Genomic DNA, 17,072 nt, shown 5'->3' with positions numbered 1-17,072 from the left:
TCTTACCGGCGAGAAGCCTGCTGTGGCCGCCGACGTCGCCTCCGGGGTCGCTGCCGCGTGAGAGAGGGAGAGGGGAATTCGCCACGCGCGAGAGGAGAGGAGAGTAGCCGATTGATTGTGAGGCCCCAGCGATCAGCGAAAGGGGGAAAGAGAAACAGGCGAAATGCAGACTGTTTTTTATTCTTCAGAGAGATATAAACGACAGGCTCCGATACATCAGTTTTGGGCCAGCTCACGCCTAATCTGCCACCGGGCCCTTCCGCCGGTGGGGTCCACTCGACGGACAACTCCATTGCAGATTTCGGACTTCTTTCCGTCACGGCAACTGCACCAATCCTCCCTGGATCGGATGGTCAGAACATTTTTATCCATCCATCGCAGATCATCAAATGCTTGCGGACATGGGCGGATGTCTGAAATCACACAATCCAACATGAAAGCTAGAGAAACTTTGGAATAGTTCAGACACACCAACTCAGTCTCGGACCCACCACATCCAAATATTTTTCTCTCCGCCCTTCTCTCTTCTCACTCACTTGAACGAGGGTTCATATTTGATGGATATGGTTGGATGGTCGGCAGCTGTTCGCGGACACGTCCAGACGTGTCCACCCAACATTCGTTGACCATATTTGATGACTTCCCTTGGAGATGCTCACACCACCGTTGAGGCGGCAGTGGTGGGAACACAATACTCCTGCTTCACAACGTCGCCCGCCTTCGTCCACTTCTGAATTACCAACTCCATTCCACCTTCCATCCCTTATTGCTCTGGGTGAAGAGGATGGGATGTTGATATAGATAGTTGTAAGGGCATATTTTCACCCTATGTGATTTTGGTGATTGATGACAATGCATTTCCGGACTAATCGTGTGCATTGAGCATTCCAGATATCTCATGTTTAGGCACAAGATGATTCGTTGCCCCTGGGAGCTTAGTGAAGACGGCGTTTCTCTATGTTTCTTTTTGGTGGATTTGAGTCGTAGGAAAGCCGTACTATTAAGAGGGGGTCTGCTTTGGAAAGGTTAATGTGGAATAAACACGTACACGTCTATTCCTTTGCACCACCTTTCCTTTGCCTCTTTGGAGCACCAACCGTTTATCCGTGTCTTTGCAAAATGAAGGACTCCTAGTGTTATTGAGATGTGGCATGCGGTAGTACTGCTCAAGGAAGCAGTAGTACCACAAAGGCCAACGGTAGTACCGACCAGGGACGCGGTAGTACCGCGCTTTGCGGTAGTACCACTCCCGGGCGCGGTAGTATCATGGCGTCGGGCCCAGCACAGCAACACGGGCGAAAGTAGGGGCGGATGTAATTTTTTACATCCGCGCCCTACACGGTAGTACCGCTCCCTGTATGTGGTAGTACCGTGTCGGATTTTTGCACAGATCGAAACTCAGCGAAAGTAGCCACAGATGTATTTTTATTCGTCCATGCCTTCCCAGCCCAAACAAACCCTGCCTTGCGGTAGTACCGCAAGGGCGAGTGGTAGTACCGCTCCGGCGGTTCTACCGCTCTTTACTTCAACGCAACAGGGTTGGTCTGGCTCCTGTCGCGCAAGCGGTAGTACCGTAGTGCCTCACTATAGTACCGCAGGCCCTTGCGGTAGTACCGCATGTCTGGTGCGGTAGTACCGCATGTCGCGAGCTGGATAAGTGGGTAACGGTTGGATTTGTCCTATCACTATATAAGGCGGGTCTTCTTCTCCGAGTTGACCACCTCTTCCATCCGTAAGCTCCATTGTTGCTCTAAGCTCCATTTTCGCTAGATCTCTCTCCCTAGCCAATCAAACTTGTTGATTCTCTAGGGATTGGTTGAGAAGGCCTCGATCTACACTTTCACCAAGAGAAATTTGATTCCCCCCACTAATCCCTTGCGGATCTTGTTACTCGTGGGTGTTTGAGCACCCTAGATGGTTGAGGTCACCGCGGAGCCATAGTCCATTGTGGTGAAGCTTCGTGGTGTCGTTGGGAGCCTCCAATTAAGTTGTGGAGATTTCCCCAACCTTGTTTGTAAAGGTTCGATCGCCGCCTCCAAGGGCACCAATAGTGGAACCACGGCATCTCGCATTGTGTGAGGGCTTGAGGAGAATACAGTGGCCCTAGTGGCTTCTTAGGGAGCATTGTAACTCCACAACGCTCCAATGGAGACGTACTTCCCCTCAAAGGGAAGGAACTTCGATAACACATCCTCGTCTCCATCGACTCCATTTTTGTTTATCTCTCACCTTTACTTGTGCAAGCTTATATTGTGTTCTATCCCTTGCTTGCTTGTGTGTGTTGGGGAACGTAGTAATTTCAAAAAAATTCTATGCACACACAGGATCATGGTGATACATAGCAACGAGAGGGGAGAGTGTGTCCACGTACCCTCGTAGACCGAAAGCGAAAGCGTTAGCACAACGCGGTTGATGTAGTCGTACGTCTTCACGATCCGACCGATCCAAGTACCGAACGTATGGCACCTCCGAGTTCAGCACACGTTCAGCTCGATGACGTCCCTCAAACTCCGATCCAGCCGAGCTTTGAGGGAGAGTTCCGTCAGCATGATGGCGTGGTGGCGATGATGATGTTCTACCGATGCAGGGCTTCGCCTAAGCACCGCTACGATATTATCGAGGTGGAATATGGCGGAGGGGGGCACCGCACACGGCTAAGAGATCAATGATCAATTGTTGTGTCTATGGGGTGCCCCCTTGCCCCCGTATATAAAGGAGCAAGGGGGGAGGCGGCCGGCCAAGGAGGAGGGCGCGCCAAGGGGGGAGTCCTACTCCCACCGGGAGTAGGACTCCTCCTTTCCTTGTTGGAGTAGGAGAGAAGGAAAGAGGGGGAGAGGGAGAAGGAAAAGGGGGCTGCACCCCTTGTCCAATTCGGACCAGAGGGGCGGTGCGCGCCTCCTTCCTTTTGGCCTCTCTCCTCTATTCCCGTATGGCCCAATAAGGCCCAATACTTATTCCCGGCGAATTCCCGTAACTGATCTCCGGTACTCCGATAATACCCGAATCACTCGAAACCTTTCCGATGTCCGAATATAGTCGTCCAATATATCGATCTTTATGTCTCGACCATTTCGAGACTCCTCGTCATGTCCCCGATCTCATCCGGGACTCCGAACTACTTCGGCACATCAAAACATATAAACTCATAATATATCTGTCATCGAAACTTTAAGTATGCAGACCCTACGGGTTCGAGAACTATGTAGACATGACCGAGACACGTCTCCGGTCAATAACCAATAGCGGAACCTGGATACTCATATTGGTTCCCACATATTCTACGAAGATCTTTATCGGTCAGACCGCATAACAACATACGTTGTTCCCTTTGTCATCGGTATGTTACTTGTTCGAGATTCGATCGTCGGTATCTCAATACCTAGTTCAATCTCGTTACCGGCAAGTCTCTTTACTCGTTCTGTAATACATCACCCCACAACTAACTCATTAGTTGCAATGCTTGCAAGGCTTTAAGTGATGTGCATTACCGAGTGGGCCGAGAGATACCTCTCCGACAATCGGAGTGACAACTCCTAATCTCGAAATACGCCAACCCAACAAATACCTTCGGAGACACCTGTAGAGCACCTTTATAATCACCCAGTTACGTTGTGATGTTTGGTAGCACACAAAGTGTTCCTCTGGTAAACGGGAGTTGCATAATCTCATAGTCATAGGAACATGTATAAGTCATGAAGAAAGCAATAGCAACATATTAAACGATCAAGTGCTAAGCTAACGGAATGGGTCAAGTCAATCAAATGATGTGATCCCGTTAATCAAATGACAACTCATGTCTATGGATAGGAAACATAACCATCTTTGATTAACGAGCTAGTCAAGTAGAGGCATACTAGTGACACTATGTTTGTCTATGTATTCACACATGTATTATGTTTCCGGTTAATACAATTCTATCATGAATAATAAACATTTGTCATGAAATAAGGAAATAAATAATAACTTTATTATTGCCTCTAGGGCATATTTCCTTCAGTCTCCCACTTGCACTAGAGTCAATAATCTAGTTCACATCACCATGTGATTTAATACTAACATTCACATCTGCATGTGATTAACACCCCTAGTTCACATCGTCATGTGATCAACACCCAAAGGGTTTACTAGAGTCAATAATCTAGTTCACATCGATATGTGATTAACACCCAAAGAGTACGAAGGTGTGATCATGTTTTGCTCGTGAGAGAAGTTTAGTCAACGGGTCTGTCACATTCTGAGCCGTATGTATTTTGCAAAATATTCTATGTTTACAATGCTCTGCACGGAGCTACTCTAGCTAATTGCTCCCACTTTCAATATGTATCCAGATTGAGACTTAGAGTCATCTGGATTGGTGTAATAGCTTGCATCAATGTAACTCTTTACGACGAGCTCTTTTATCACCTCCATAGTCGAGAAATATTTCCTTAGTCCTCACTAAGGATATTCTTGACCGCTGTCCAGTGATCTACTCCTAGATCAAAAGTGTACTCCCTTGCCAAACTCAGAACAAGGTATACAATAGGTCTGGTACACAGCATAGCATACTTTATAGAACCTATGACTGAGGCATAGGGAATGACTTTTCATTCTCTTTCTATTTTCTGCCATGGTCGGATTTTGAGTCTTACTCAACTTCACACCTTGCAACATAGGCAAGAACTCCTTCTTTAACTGTTCCATTTTGAACTACTTCAAAATCTTATCAAGGTATGTACTCTTTGAAAAATCGTATCAAGTGTCTTGATCTATCTCTATAGATCTTGATGCTCAATGTGTAAGTAGCTTTACCGAGGTCTTTCTTTTGAAGAACTCCTTTCAAACACTCCTTTATGCTTTCCAGAAAATTCTACATTATTTCTGATCAACAATATGTCATTCACATATACTTATCAGAAAGGCTGTAGTGCTCCAACTCACTTTCCTATAAATACAGGCTTCACCGCAAGTCTGTATAAAACTATATGATTTGATCAACTCATCAAAGCGTATATTCCAACTCCAAGATGCTTGCACCAGTCCATAGATGGATTGTTGGAGCTTGCATACTTTGTTAGCACCTTTCAGATCGACAAAACCTTTTGGTCGCATCATATACAACTCTTCTTCCAGAAATCCATTCAGGAATGCAGTTTTGACATCCATTTGCCAGATTTCATAAAATGTGGCAATTGCTAACATGATTTGGACAGACTTAAGCATCGCTACGGGTGAGAAATTCTCATCGTATTCAACCCCTTGAACTTGTCGAAAACCTTTCGCAACAAGTCTAGCTTTGTAGATAGTAACACAACTAATAGCGTCCTTCTTCCTCTTGAAGATCCATTTATTTTCTATGGCTTGTCGATCATCGGGCAAGTCAACCAAAGTCCATACTTTGTTCTCATACATGGATCCTATCTCAGATTTCATAGCCTTAAGCCATTTCGCGAAATCTGGGCTCATCATCGCGGCCTCATAGTCCGTAGGTTCGCCATGGTCAAGTAACATGACCTCCAGAATAGGATTACCGTACCACTCTGGTGCGGATCTTACTCTGGTTGACCTACGAGGTTTGGTAGTAACTTGATCTGAAGCTTCATGATCATCATCATTAGCTTCCTCACTAATTGGTGTAGGAATCACGTGAACAGATTTCTGTGATCAACTACTTTCCAATAAGGGAGCAGTTACAGTTACCTCATCAAGTTCTACTTTCATCCCACTCACTTCTTTCGAGAGAAACTCCTTCTCTAGAAAGGATCCATTCTTAGCAACGAATGCCTTGCCTTTTGGATCTGTGATAGAAGGTGTACCCAACTGTCTCCTTTGGGTATCCTATGAAGACACTTTTCTCCGATTTGGGTTTGAGCTTATCAGAATGAAACTTTTTCACATAAGCATCGTAGCCCCAAACTTTAAGAAATGACAACTTTGGTTTCTTGCCAAACCACAGTTCATAAGGCGTCGTCTCAACTGATTTTGATGGTGCCCTATTTAACGTGAATGCAACTGTCTCTAATGCATAACCCCAAAACGATAGTGGTAGATCGGTAAGAGACATCATAGATCGCACCATATCTAATAAAGTACGGTTACGATGTTCAGACACACCATTACACTGTGGTGTTCCAGGTGGCGTGAGTAGTGAAACTATTTCACGGTGTTTTAACTGAAGGCCAAACTCGTGACTCAAATATTCATCTCCACGATCAGATCGTAGAAATTTTATTTTCTTGTTACGACGATTTTCCACTTCACTCTGAAATTCTTTGAACCTTTCAACTATTTCAGACTTGTGTTTCATCAAGTAGATATATCCTATCTGCTCAAATCATCTGTGAAGGTCAGAAAATAACGATACTTGCCACGAGCCTTAACACTTATCGGACTGCATACATTAGTATGTATTATTTCCAATAAGTTAGTTGCTCGCTCCATTGTTCCGGAGAGCGGCGTTTTAGTCATCTTGCCCATGAGGCATGGTTCACAAGCATCAAGTGATTCATAATCAAGTGATTCCAAAAGCCCATCAGCATGGAGTTTCTTCATGCGCTTTACACCAATATGACCTAAACGGCAGTGCCACAAATAAGTTGCACTATCATTATTAACTTTGCATCTTTTGGCTTCAATATTATGAATATGTGTATCACTATGATTGAGATCCAACGAACCATTTTCATTGGGTGTATAACCATAGAAGGTTTTTATTCATGTAAATAGAACAACAATTATTCTCTAACCTAAATGAATAACCGTATTGCAATAAACATGATCAAATCATATTCATGTTCAACGTAAACACCAAATAACACTTACTTAAGTTCAACACTAATCCCGAAAGTATAGGGAGTGTGTGATGATGATCATATCTGATGAAGTCATCTACCTAGGGTAGGGTCATGGACCTGTCCAAGGTACCCTCCCCAAGGACATTTTTAGAAGAAACTGTCTTCCAGTCGACCTAGAGGGAGTCCACTCGACGGACTTGAAGACACTCGACCATGAAGACTCACTCGACTACCAGGAGTTCAAGAGCCACTCTGTATCCAAACGGTCTGTAATTAAGTAGTCTTTATGGTCATGATGACACTTTATGTAAGGCGTTACCAGTAACGCCAGGCCTTAATGTACTTTAAACCCTCCGCTACGTGGGCTGGCTGGGGTCTTGGCATCCTCTATATAAGCCACCCCCCTCCACTGGCAGAAGGGTTCGCACCATTGTAACTCATACACATATAATCCAGTCGACCGCCTCCGGGCTCCGAGACGTAGGGCTGTTACTTCCACCGAGAAGGGCCTGAAAACGTAAATCTCTTGCGTATACAACTACTCCATAGCTAGGATCTTGCCTCTCCATACCTACCCCCTATTCTACTGTCAGACTTAGAACCACGACAATATCAATCTTGCAACTACTTCCAACACTCATCGTCACTTCCCCTCAACTAGTCTCTGTTTATTATGTAACTCTTGTTTCGAGTTACTAATCTTAGCAATCGAACAAGTATCAAATACTCAGGGGCTACTATAAACACTAGTAAGGCACACATCAATAACCTGTATATCAAATATACCCTTGTTCACTTTGCCATCCTTCTTATCCACCAAATATTCGGGGCATTTCCGTTTCTAGTGACCATTTCCTTTGCAGTGTAAGCACTCAGTTTCAGGCTTTGGTCTAGCTATGGGCTTCTTCACGGGAGTGACAACTTGCTTGTCATTCTACTTGAAGTTCCCTTTCTTTCCCTATTCCATTTTCTTGAAACTAGTGGTCTTGTAAATCATCAACACTTGATGCTCTTTCTTGATTTCTACCTTCATTGATTTCAACATCGCGAAGAGCTCGGGAATCGTTTTGTCATCCTTTGCATACTATAGTTCATCACGAAGTTCTACTAACTTGGTGATGGTGACTAGAGAACTCTGTCAATCACTATCTTATCTGGAAGATTAACTCCCAATTGATTCAAGCGATTGTAGTACCCAGACAATCTGAGCACATGCTCACTAGTTGAGCAATTCTCCTCCATATTTTAGCTATAGAACTTGTTGGAGACTTCATATCTCTCAACTCGGGTATTTGCTTGAAATATTAACTTCAACTCCTGGAACATCTCATATGGTCCATGATGTTCAAAACATCTTTGAAGTCCCGATTATAAGCCGTTAAGCATGGTGCACTAAACTATCAAGTAGTAATCATATTGAGCTAGCCAAACGTTCATAACATTTGCATCTGCTCCTGCAATAGGCCCGTCACCTAGTGGTGCATCAAGGACATAATTCTTCTATGCAGCAATGAGGACAATCCTCAGATCATGGATCCAATCCACATTATTGCTACTAACATCTTTCAACACAGTTTTCTCTAGGAACATATCAAAATAAACATATGAAATCAACAACGCGAGCTATTGATCTACAATTTAATTTGCAAAATACTACCAGGACTAAGTTCATGATAAATTTAAGTTCAATTAATCATATTACTTAAGAACTCACACTTAGCTAGACATCTCTCTAATCCTCTAAGTGATCACGTGATCCAAATCAACTAAACCATGTCCGATCATCACGTGAGATGGAGTAGTTTCAATGGTGAACATCACTATGTTGATCATATCTACTATATGATTCACGCTCGACCTTTCGGTCTCCGTGTTCCGAGGCCATATCTGTTATATGCTAGGCTCGTCAAGTTTAACCTGAGTATTCCGCGTGTGTAACTATTTTGCACCCGTTGTATTTGAACGTAGAGCCTATCACACCCGATCATCACGTGGTGTATCAGCACGAAGAACTTTCGCAACGGTGCATACTCAGGGAGAAACTTATACTTTGATAATTTAGTGAGAGATCATCTTAAAATGCTACCGTCAATCAAAGCAAGATAAGATGCATAAAAGATAAACATCACATGCAATCAATATAAGTGATATGATATGGCCATCATCATCTTGTGCTTGTGATCTCCATCTCCGAAGCACCGTCATGATCACCATCGTCACCGGTGCGACACCTTGATCTCCATCGTAGCATCGTTGTCGTCTCGCCAATCTTATGCTTCTACGATTATCGCTACCGCTTAGTGATAAAGTAAAGCATTACAGGGCGATTGCATTGCATACAATAAAGCGACAACCATATGGCTCCTGCCAATTGCCGATAACTCGGTTACAAAACATGACCATCTCATACAATAAAATATAGCATCATGTCTTAACCATATCACATCACAACATGCCCTGCAAAAACAAGTTAGACGTCCTCTACTTTGTTATTGCAAGTTTTATGTGGCTGCTACGGGCTTAGCAAGAACCGTTCTTACCTACGCATCAAAACCACAATGATAGTTTGTCAAGTTGGTGCTGTTTTAACCTTCGCAAGGACTGGCCGTAGCCACACTCGGTTCAACTAAAGTGAGAGCGACAGACACCAGCCGGCCAGCTTTAAGCAACGAGTGCTCATAACGGTGAAACCAGTCTCGCGTAAGCGTACACGTAATGTCGGGCCGGGTCGCTTCATCTCACAATACCACCGAACCAAAGTATGACATGCTGGTAAGCAGTATGACTTATATCGCCCACAACTCACTTGTGTTCTACTCGTGCATATGACATCTACGCATAAAACCTGGCTCAGATGCCACTATTGGGGAACGTAATAATTCCAAAATTTTCCTACACACACACAGGATCATGGTGATACATAGCAACGAGAGGGGAGAGTGTGTCCACGTACCCTCGTAGACCGAAAGCGGAAGCGTTAGCACAACGTAGTTGATGTAGTCGTACGTCTTCACAATCTGACCGATCCAAGTACCGAACGTACGGCACCTCCGAGTTCAGCACATGTTCAGCTCGATGACGTCCCTCGAACTCCGATGCAGCCGAGCTTTGAGGGAGAGTTCCGTTAGCACGACGGCGTGGTGACGATGATGATGTTCTACTGACGCAAGGCTTCGCCTAAGCACCACTACGATATTATCGAGGTGGAATATGGTGGAGGGGGGCTCCGCACATGGCTAAGAGATCAATGATCAATTGTTGTGTCTATGGGGTGACCCCCTACCCCCGTATATAAAGAAGCAAGGGGGAGGCAGTCCGCCAAGGAGGAGGGCGCGCCAAGGGGGGAGTCCTACTCCCACCGGGAGTAGGACTCCTCCTTTCCTTGTTGGAGTAGGAGAGAAGGAAAGAGGGGGAGAGGGAGAAGGAAAAGGGGGCTGCACCCCTTGTCCAATTCGGACCAAAGGGGGGGGGGGTGCGCGCCTCCTTCCTTTTGGCCTCTCTCCTCTATTCCCGTATGGCCCAATACTTCTTCCCGGCGAATTCCAGTAACTCTCCGGTACTCCGATAATACCCGAATCACTCGGAACCTTTCCTATGTCCGAATATACTCGTCCAATATATCGATCTTTACGTCTCGACCATTTCGAGACTCCTCGTCATGTCCCCGATCTCATCCGGGACTCCTAACTCCTTCGGTGCATCAAAACATATAAACTCATAATATAACTATCATCGAAACTTTAAGCATGCGGACCCTACGGGTTCGAGAACTATGTAGACATGACCGAGACATGTCTACGGTCAAGAACCAATAGCGGAACTTGGATGCTCATATTGGTTCCCACATATTCTACGAAGATCTTTATCGGTCATACCACATAACAACATACGTTGTTCCCTTTGTCATCGGTATGTTACTTGCCCGAGATTCGATCGTCGGTATCTCAATACCTAGTTCAATCTCGTTACCGGCAAGTCTCTTTACTCGTTCCGTAATACATCATCCCGCAACTAACTCATTAGTTGCAATGCTTGCAAGGGTTTAAGTGATGTGCATTACTGAGTGGGCCTAGAGATACCTCTCCGACAATCGGAGTGACAAATCCTAATCTCGAAATACGTCAACCCAACAAATACCTTCGGAGACACCTGTAGAGCACCTTTATAATCACCCAGTTACATTGTGATGTTTGGTAGCACACAAAGTGTTCCTCTGGTAAATGGGAGTTGCATAATCTCATAGTCATAGGAACATGTATAAGTCATGAAGAAAGCAATAGCAACATATTAAACGATCAAGTGCTAAGCTAACGGAATGGGTCAAGTCAATCACATCATTCTCCTAATGATGTGATCCCATTAATCAAATGAAAACTCATGTCTATGGTTAGGAAACATAATCATCTTTGATTAACGAGCTAGTCAAGTAGAGGCATACTAGTGAGACTATGTTTGTCTATGTATTCACACATGTATTATGTTTCCAGTTAATACAATTCTAGCATGAATAATAAACATTTGTCATGAAATAAGGAAATAAATAATAACTTTATTATTGCCTCTAGGGCATATTTCCTTCAGTGTGCTTGTTGTTGTTGCATCATATAGGTTGCTCACATAGTTGCATATCTAGACAACCTACTTTGATGCAAAGTTTAATTTGGTAAAGAAAAGCTAAAAAGTGTTAGTTGCCTATTCACCCCCCTCTAGTCAACTATATCGATCATTTCAATTGGTATCAGAGCCTCGTCTCTTTATTAAGGACTTCACCGTCCGAAGAGTATGGTTGACACCGTAGATGGTGAGGAGTAGCACCCCGATGTGAATCCATCCTCATCTACGGCCGATGGGGGATCCCTGGTCTCACGTGAGGAATTCAATGCGGCTTTGGACACATTGAAAACCTCCATGACGACCGAGGTCAAAGGCATGTTCAAGGAGTTTCTTGATGGTCTTGAGTTATCCACCGCACCGTTGGAAGTGGTCGCTCCCATTGACAAGGTGACAGATGCTAACTTCTATAAGGGGGAAAGCTTCTAGTGCTAAAATTCCTTTGCCTAGTAGTAGAAGTGGAAACGGGATCTTTGCCCATGTTGAACCACCTCTTACTTATGGAGGACCGGTTATCTCAACTCATTTGAATCATGTTGGTCCTCCTCCTAAGTTTGTGAAAAATGAGGATTTTGCCTCTTGGGTCTATCGCTTTAATCGTCATTTAAATCATAGTAACACTAACCTTTGGAGAATTATTGAGCAAGGTTTCTACATGCATGACCCAAGCAACTTCACCCATAGAGAAGCCACGGATAGTCAATTCAACGAGTCCGCTCTCTTAATCATTCAAGATGCAATTCCACCCGAAGATATTGCTCATCCCCGACCCTTCACCGTGGCCAAGGAAGCTTGGGAACATGTTGTTTCCATTTACAAGGGAAGCTCAAGCATTCAAAGCTCCAACTATGAAGTGGTGTAAGTTGAAGCTGATGAGTTTGCGATGAATGAAGATGAAGAACCTCGTGATCTCTACCAGAGATTAACCACTATCGCGGTCTCACTCCGAGATCATGGGAGCAAGGATACGGATGACAATTGGATCAAGCGCAAGTTTCTCAAGGCCATGATGCCCTACCACAAGGCCATGTCATCCGTCATCTGTCAAAGGCCGAACCTCGATACCTTGTCCTCAAGCGAAGTGTTGGATGAGTTTGTTGCTATGAGAATCTTGGACAAGACCGCCGACAATGCGGTGATGCACTCTCAACGGGCGAAGAAACCCAACCTAGCTTTGAAGGCCAAGGCAAGTGTGGAAGAAGAGGAAGACGAGGAGAGTAACCCCGAAGATACAAAATATGATTACCATGAGCACATGGCTCTTGCTTCAAGGCAATTTTGGAGCAAGAAGAACTCAAGGCCCAACTTCAACAAGAACAACTCAAGTGGCATCAAGGGCAAGCAACGCGTGAGGACATGCTACAATTGTGGCAATGTGAGCCACTTTGTTGCAGAGTGCCCTTACGAGAAGCGGGAAGACAATGGTGGCAAGCTCATCCGAAAAGACAAAGCCAAGTCCTTCCCCAACAAGAACAACTTCACCAAGAAGATTCCTTCCAAGGGGTTGGTGGCACAATAAGAGCACAATGAGGATGATGATGAAGATGGTGAGGCGATGGCCATGGACTCCGTTGCCATTGCCACAACTCCATGGGTGTCCCTCTTCGACTCACCCAACGAGAACATCACTGCCAAGTGCCTCATGGCCAAAGCCACCAAAAAGGTAACCCCCAACATCAAAACTACCATCACTACTAGTCCTTCCTTGATGGATTGCATTGATGAAGGTGAGGGGTCTAATGAGGAAGTAAATTAATTTGAGTCTTTTATGAGTAAGCTCAAGGGTAAATCCAAGAAGCACTTTGTTGCTCTCTTGGAACAACTTGGTGAAGCCAATGACATGACTGAGGCTCATGAAGAAACCATTTCTAAGACGGAAGGTCATAGTCGTGACTATGTCGATGACATATCGGATCTCTCTAACGCGCTTGAGGAAGAGCGTAGTCATCGTTTGGCTCTTTAGGAGTCACACAACGATGACCATGCTAGATTAAAGAAAGATCTTGATCATGCTCTTGTTGTATCTTGTGTGCTCAATTCCGAGAAGGCTAAACATGGGGTTGACCATGCTAGACTCAAAGGAGGAGTTTAATATACTTGACAAGGCTCACAAGGCCTTGAAGGGTGCTCATGCTAGCCTCAAGGAGTCTCATGATCAAATCCAAGTGAAGCTAACCAAGGAGAAAGCCACTTTTCCTCATATGGTCTTAATTGATAGTGCAAATGTTACTAACCCGTGTTGTGAGTATGTGCATCTTGTGGAGGAGAATGCCAAAAAAGGAGCAATTTGAGAAAGGCCTTGTGTCTTGCATACAAGTTGAGAAGAACCTCAATGATCTTTTGAGCAATCAAAAGGAAGTTGTGGGCAAGGAGGGAATTGGGTTTGCACCCAAGTCCAAGAACAAGAAGAAGAATGGCAAGGCTAAACAACCTCTTCTTCTCAAGCAAACTTTTGTGAAGGAGGGAGAGGGTGCTCCTAAGGAGAAGAAGAAGAACAATGTGAATGGTGGTGGTGTCAAGAAGGGCATTGCCACTCCTTCCAACAAAGCCGGCGACTTCAACCCTTCTTATTGAAGGAAATATGCCCTAGAGGCAATAATAAAGTTATTATTTATTTCCTTAATTCATGATAAATGTTTATTATTCATGATAGAATTGTATTAACCGGAAACATAGTACATGTGTGAATACATAGACAAAACATATAGTCCCTAGTATGCCTCTACTTGACTAGCTCATTAATCAAAGATGGTTATGTTTCCTAACCATAGACATGTGTTGTCATTTTATGAACAGGATCACATCATTAGGAGAATGATGTGATGGACATGACCCATCCATTAGCTTAGCATTATGATCGTTTCAGTTTCATTGCTACTACTTTCTTCATGACTTATACAAGTTCCTCAAACTATGAAATTATGCAACTCCCGAATACCGGAGGAACACTTTGTGTGCTACCAAACGTCACAATGTAAATGGGTGATTATAAAGGTGCTCTATAGGTGTCTCCGAAGGTGTTTGTTGGGTTGGCATAGATTGAGATTAGGATTTGTCACTCCGTATTTCAGAGAGGTATCTCTGGGCCCTCTCGGTAATACTCATCACTATAAGCCTTGCAAGCATATTGTGAGTAATGAGTTAGTTGCAGGATGAAGTCTTATGGAATGAGTAAAGAGGCTTGCCGGTAACGAGATTGAACTAGGTATTGAGATACCGATGATCGAATCTCGGGCAAGTAACATACCGATGACAAAGGGAACAACGTATGTTGTTATGCGGTTCGACCGATAAAGATCTTCGTAGAATATATAGGAACGAATATGAGCATCCAGGTTCCGCTATTGGTTATTGATCGGAGACGTGTCTCGGTCATGACTACATAATTCTCGAACCCGTAGGGTCCGCACGCTTAACGTTCGATGACGATGGGTATTATGAGTTTATGTGATATGATGTACTGAAGATTGTTCGGAGTCCAGGATATGATCACGGACATGACGAGGAGTCTTGAAATGGTCGAGGCATAAAGATTGATATATCAGACGACTATATTTGGACACCGAAAGTGTTCCGGAGAAGTTTCGGAAAAAACCGGAGTGTCGGAGGGTTATCGGAGCCCCCGAGGGAACTAATGGGCCTCGATGGGCCTTAGTGGAGAGAGAGGGGCGGCCAGGGTAGGCCTCCCCCCTCCCCTTGAGTCTGAATAGGACAAGGAAGGGGGGCGGCGCCCCCCTTTCCTTCCCCCTCTCCCTCTCCTTCCTTCCCCCTCTTCCCCTCTTGGTGGAATCCTACTAGGACTAGAAGTCCTAGTAGGACTCTCCTCTTGGGGCGCGCCTACAGGGGCCGACCGGCCTCCCCCTTGCTCCTTTATATATGGGGGCAGGGGGCACCCTAGAACACACGAGTTGATTCTTTAGCCGTGTGCAGTGCTCCCCCTCCACAAATTTCCACCTTGGTCATCTCGTTGTAGTGCTTAGGCGATGCCCTGCGCCGGTAACTTCATCATCACCGTCACCACGCCATCATGCTGACGAAACTCCCCCTTGATCTACCTTAGCTGGATCTAGAGTTCATGGGATGTCACCGAGCTGAACGTGTGCAGATCGCGGAGGTGATGTATGTGACGCCCTTGATTCAATCGTACACTAATCATACACGCAAATGTGTACGATCAAGATCAAGGAATCACGGGAAGATATCACAACACAACTCTAGACACAAATTAAAAATAATACAAGTTTTATATTACAAGCCAGGGGACTCGAGGGCTCGAATACATTAGCTTGAATACAAACGAGTCAGCGGAAGCAACAATATCTGAGTACAGACATAAGTTAAACAAGTTTGCCTTAAGAAGGCTAGCACAAAAGCATCTACGATCCAAAAGGCAAGGCCTCCTGCCTGGGAGCCTCCTAACTACTCCTGGTCGTCGTCGGTCTTCACATAGTAGTAGGCACCCTCGTGGTAGTAGCAGTCATCGTCAAAGGTGGCGTTTGGATCCTGGGCTGCGACATCTGGTTGCATCAACCGAAAAGAAGAATAAAGGGGGAAAAGGGGAAGAAAAGCAACCGTGAGTACTCATCCAAAGTACTCGCAATCAAGGATCTACACTACATATACAACATTATCAAAGAGGGGCTGTATATGTGGACTGGGCTGCAGAAATGTCGGAATAGAGAGAAGGCCTAGTCCTATCGAAGACTAGCATCTTCTGGAAACCACCATCTTGCAGCAAACAGGAGGGAGTAGAGTAGCATAAAGTAAAGTAGTAGTGGTGTTATCAACCTCGGCCAGAGATCCTTTCTCGACTTCCTACGAGAAAGCAATCCCAGAGCCATACTATCCAGTTATCACCTCATCACAATCCAATTCTCATCACAAGTATCCAATTCTAGTTGTATCAATCGGGATACAATTCCTGCAGGAGTGCACCAACTTACCCACCACGCTTGATTAACTCCGGCTGGACACACTTTCCTGTGTCATGCCCGGCCTCGGCCAAACAATACGCCGCAACCCGACCTAGACTTAATAGAGAGGTCAAGCATGCCGAACTAAACCTATGCCCCCAGGGGTCATGGGCCATCTCCCCGGAAACTCCTGCATGTTGCGTACGCGGCCGGTGACCAGACCTAGCTACCTCCTTCAACAAGGCAGGTGCTTACGCAGTCCAACCCGGCGCGCGCCGCTCAGTCGCTGACGTCTATTAAGCTTCGGCTGATGCATACGACGCAGAAAGCCCATACTATGCCCACGTGGTGGTTAGTGCTATCAGGCCAGAGGCCCCTCGGATCAAATGTCCAAATCGTAGTGGATTAGGAACGCACGGTAACAAGTAGAGACTCACGAAATATGTGACCCTGTCGCCCCATCTCGAGGACTTGCAGCAAGGGCTAAGAATGCCTGGCCATGCCTCATAATTATCTCGTGGGCACCCTCCAGGTCAACCCGTCTCCACATCACTCGCGGGTACCCCTTAGGGTCGACTCGCCTTTCCAAGTAACAGTTGTAAAGTCCAAGTATCCATGTGTCCAATCATCAAGGGGAAAACCCGAGGAATCACCCCCGGTGAACTCCACTCAATGTAATCATCAAGGTGAACGTAAGAGGAATCACCCCCGAGGTTCACATATGAGGGGTTGCACGACAGAGTCGTATCGGAAGTGGTTAAGGCGGAATCACCCT

At 45.2% G+C, this 17,072-nt stretch overlaps 1 protein-coding gene across 1 annotated transcript in view; it reads right to left on the bottom strand.

Moving 5' to 3' along the window:
* LOC119307548 (syntaxin-51-like) overlaps positions 1 to 164 on the bottom strand; it is a 4,467-nt gene extending 4,303 nt beyond the window's left edge. Inside the window, exon 1 of the mRNA XM_037583622.1 lies at positions 7 to 164. The gene's annotated coding sequence lies outside the window, so the exon portion shown is untranslated. The remainder of the gene's footprint in view (positions 1 to 6) is intronic.
* Positions 165 to 17,072: the final 16,908 nt, after the last annotated feature.

This window comes from Triticum dicoccoides, chromosome 5B (genome assembly GCF_002162155.2).
Source record: "Triticum dicoccoides isolate Atlit2015 ecotype Zavitan chromosome 5B, WEW_v2.0, whole genome shotgun sequence".
NCBI lineage: Eukaryota > Viridiplantae > Streptophyta > Magnoliopsida > Poales > Poaceae > Triticum > Triticum dicoccoides.
The sequence above is the reverse complement of the archived record's forward strand: the minus strand, read 5'-3'. Positions and strand labels throughout refer to the sequence as shown.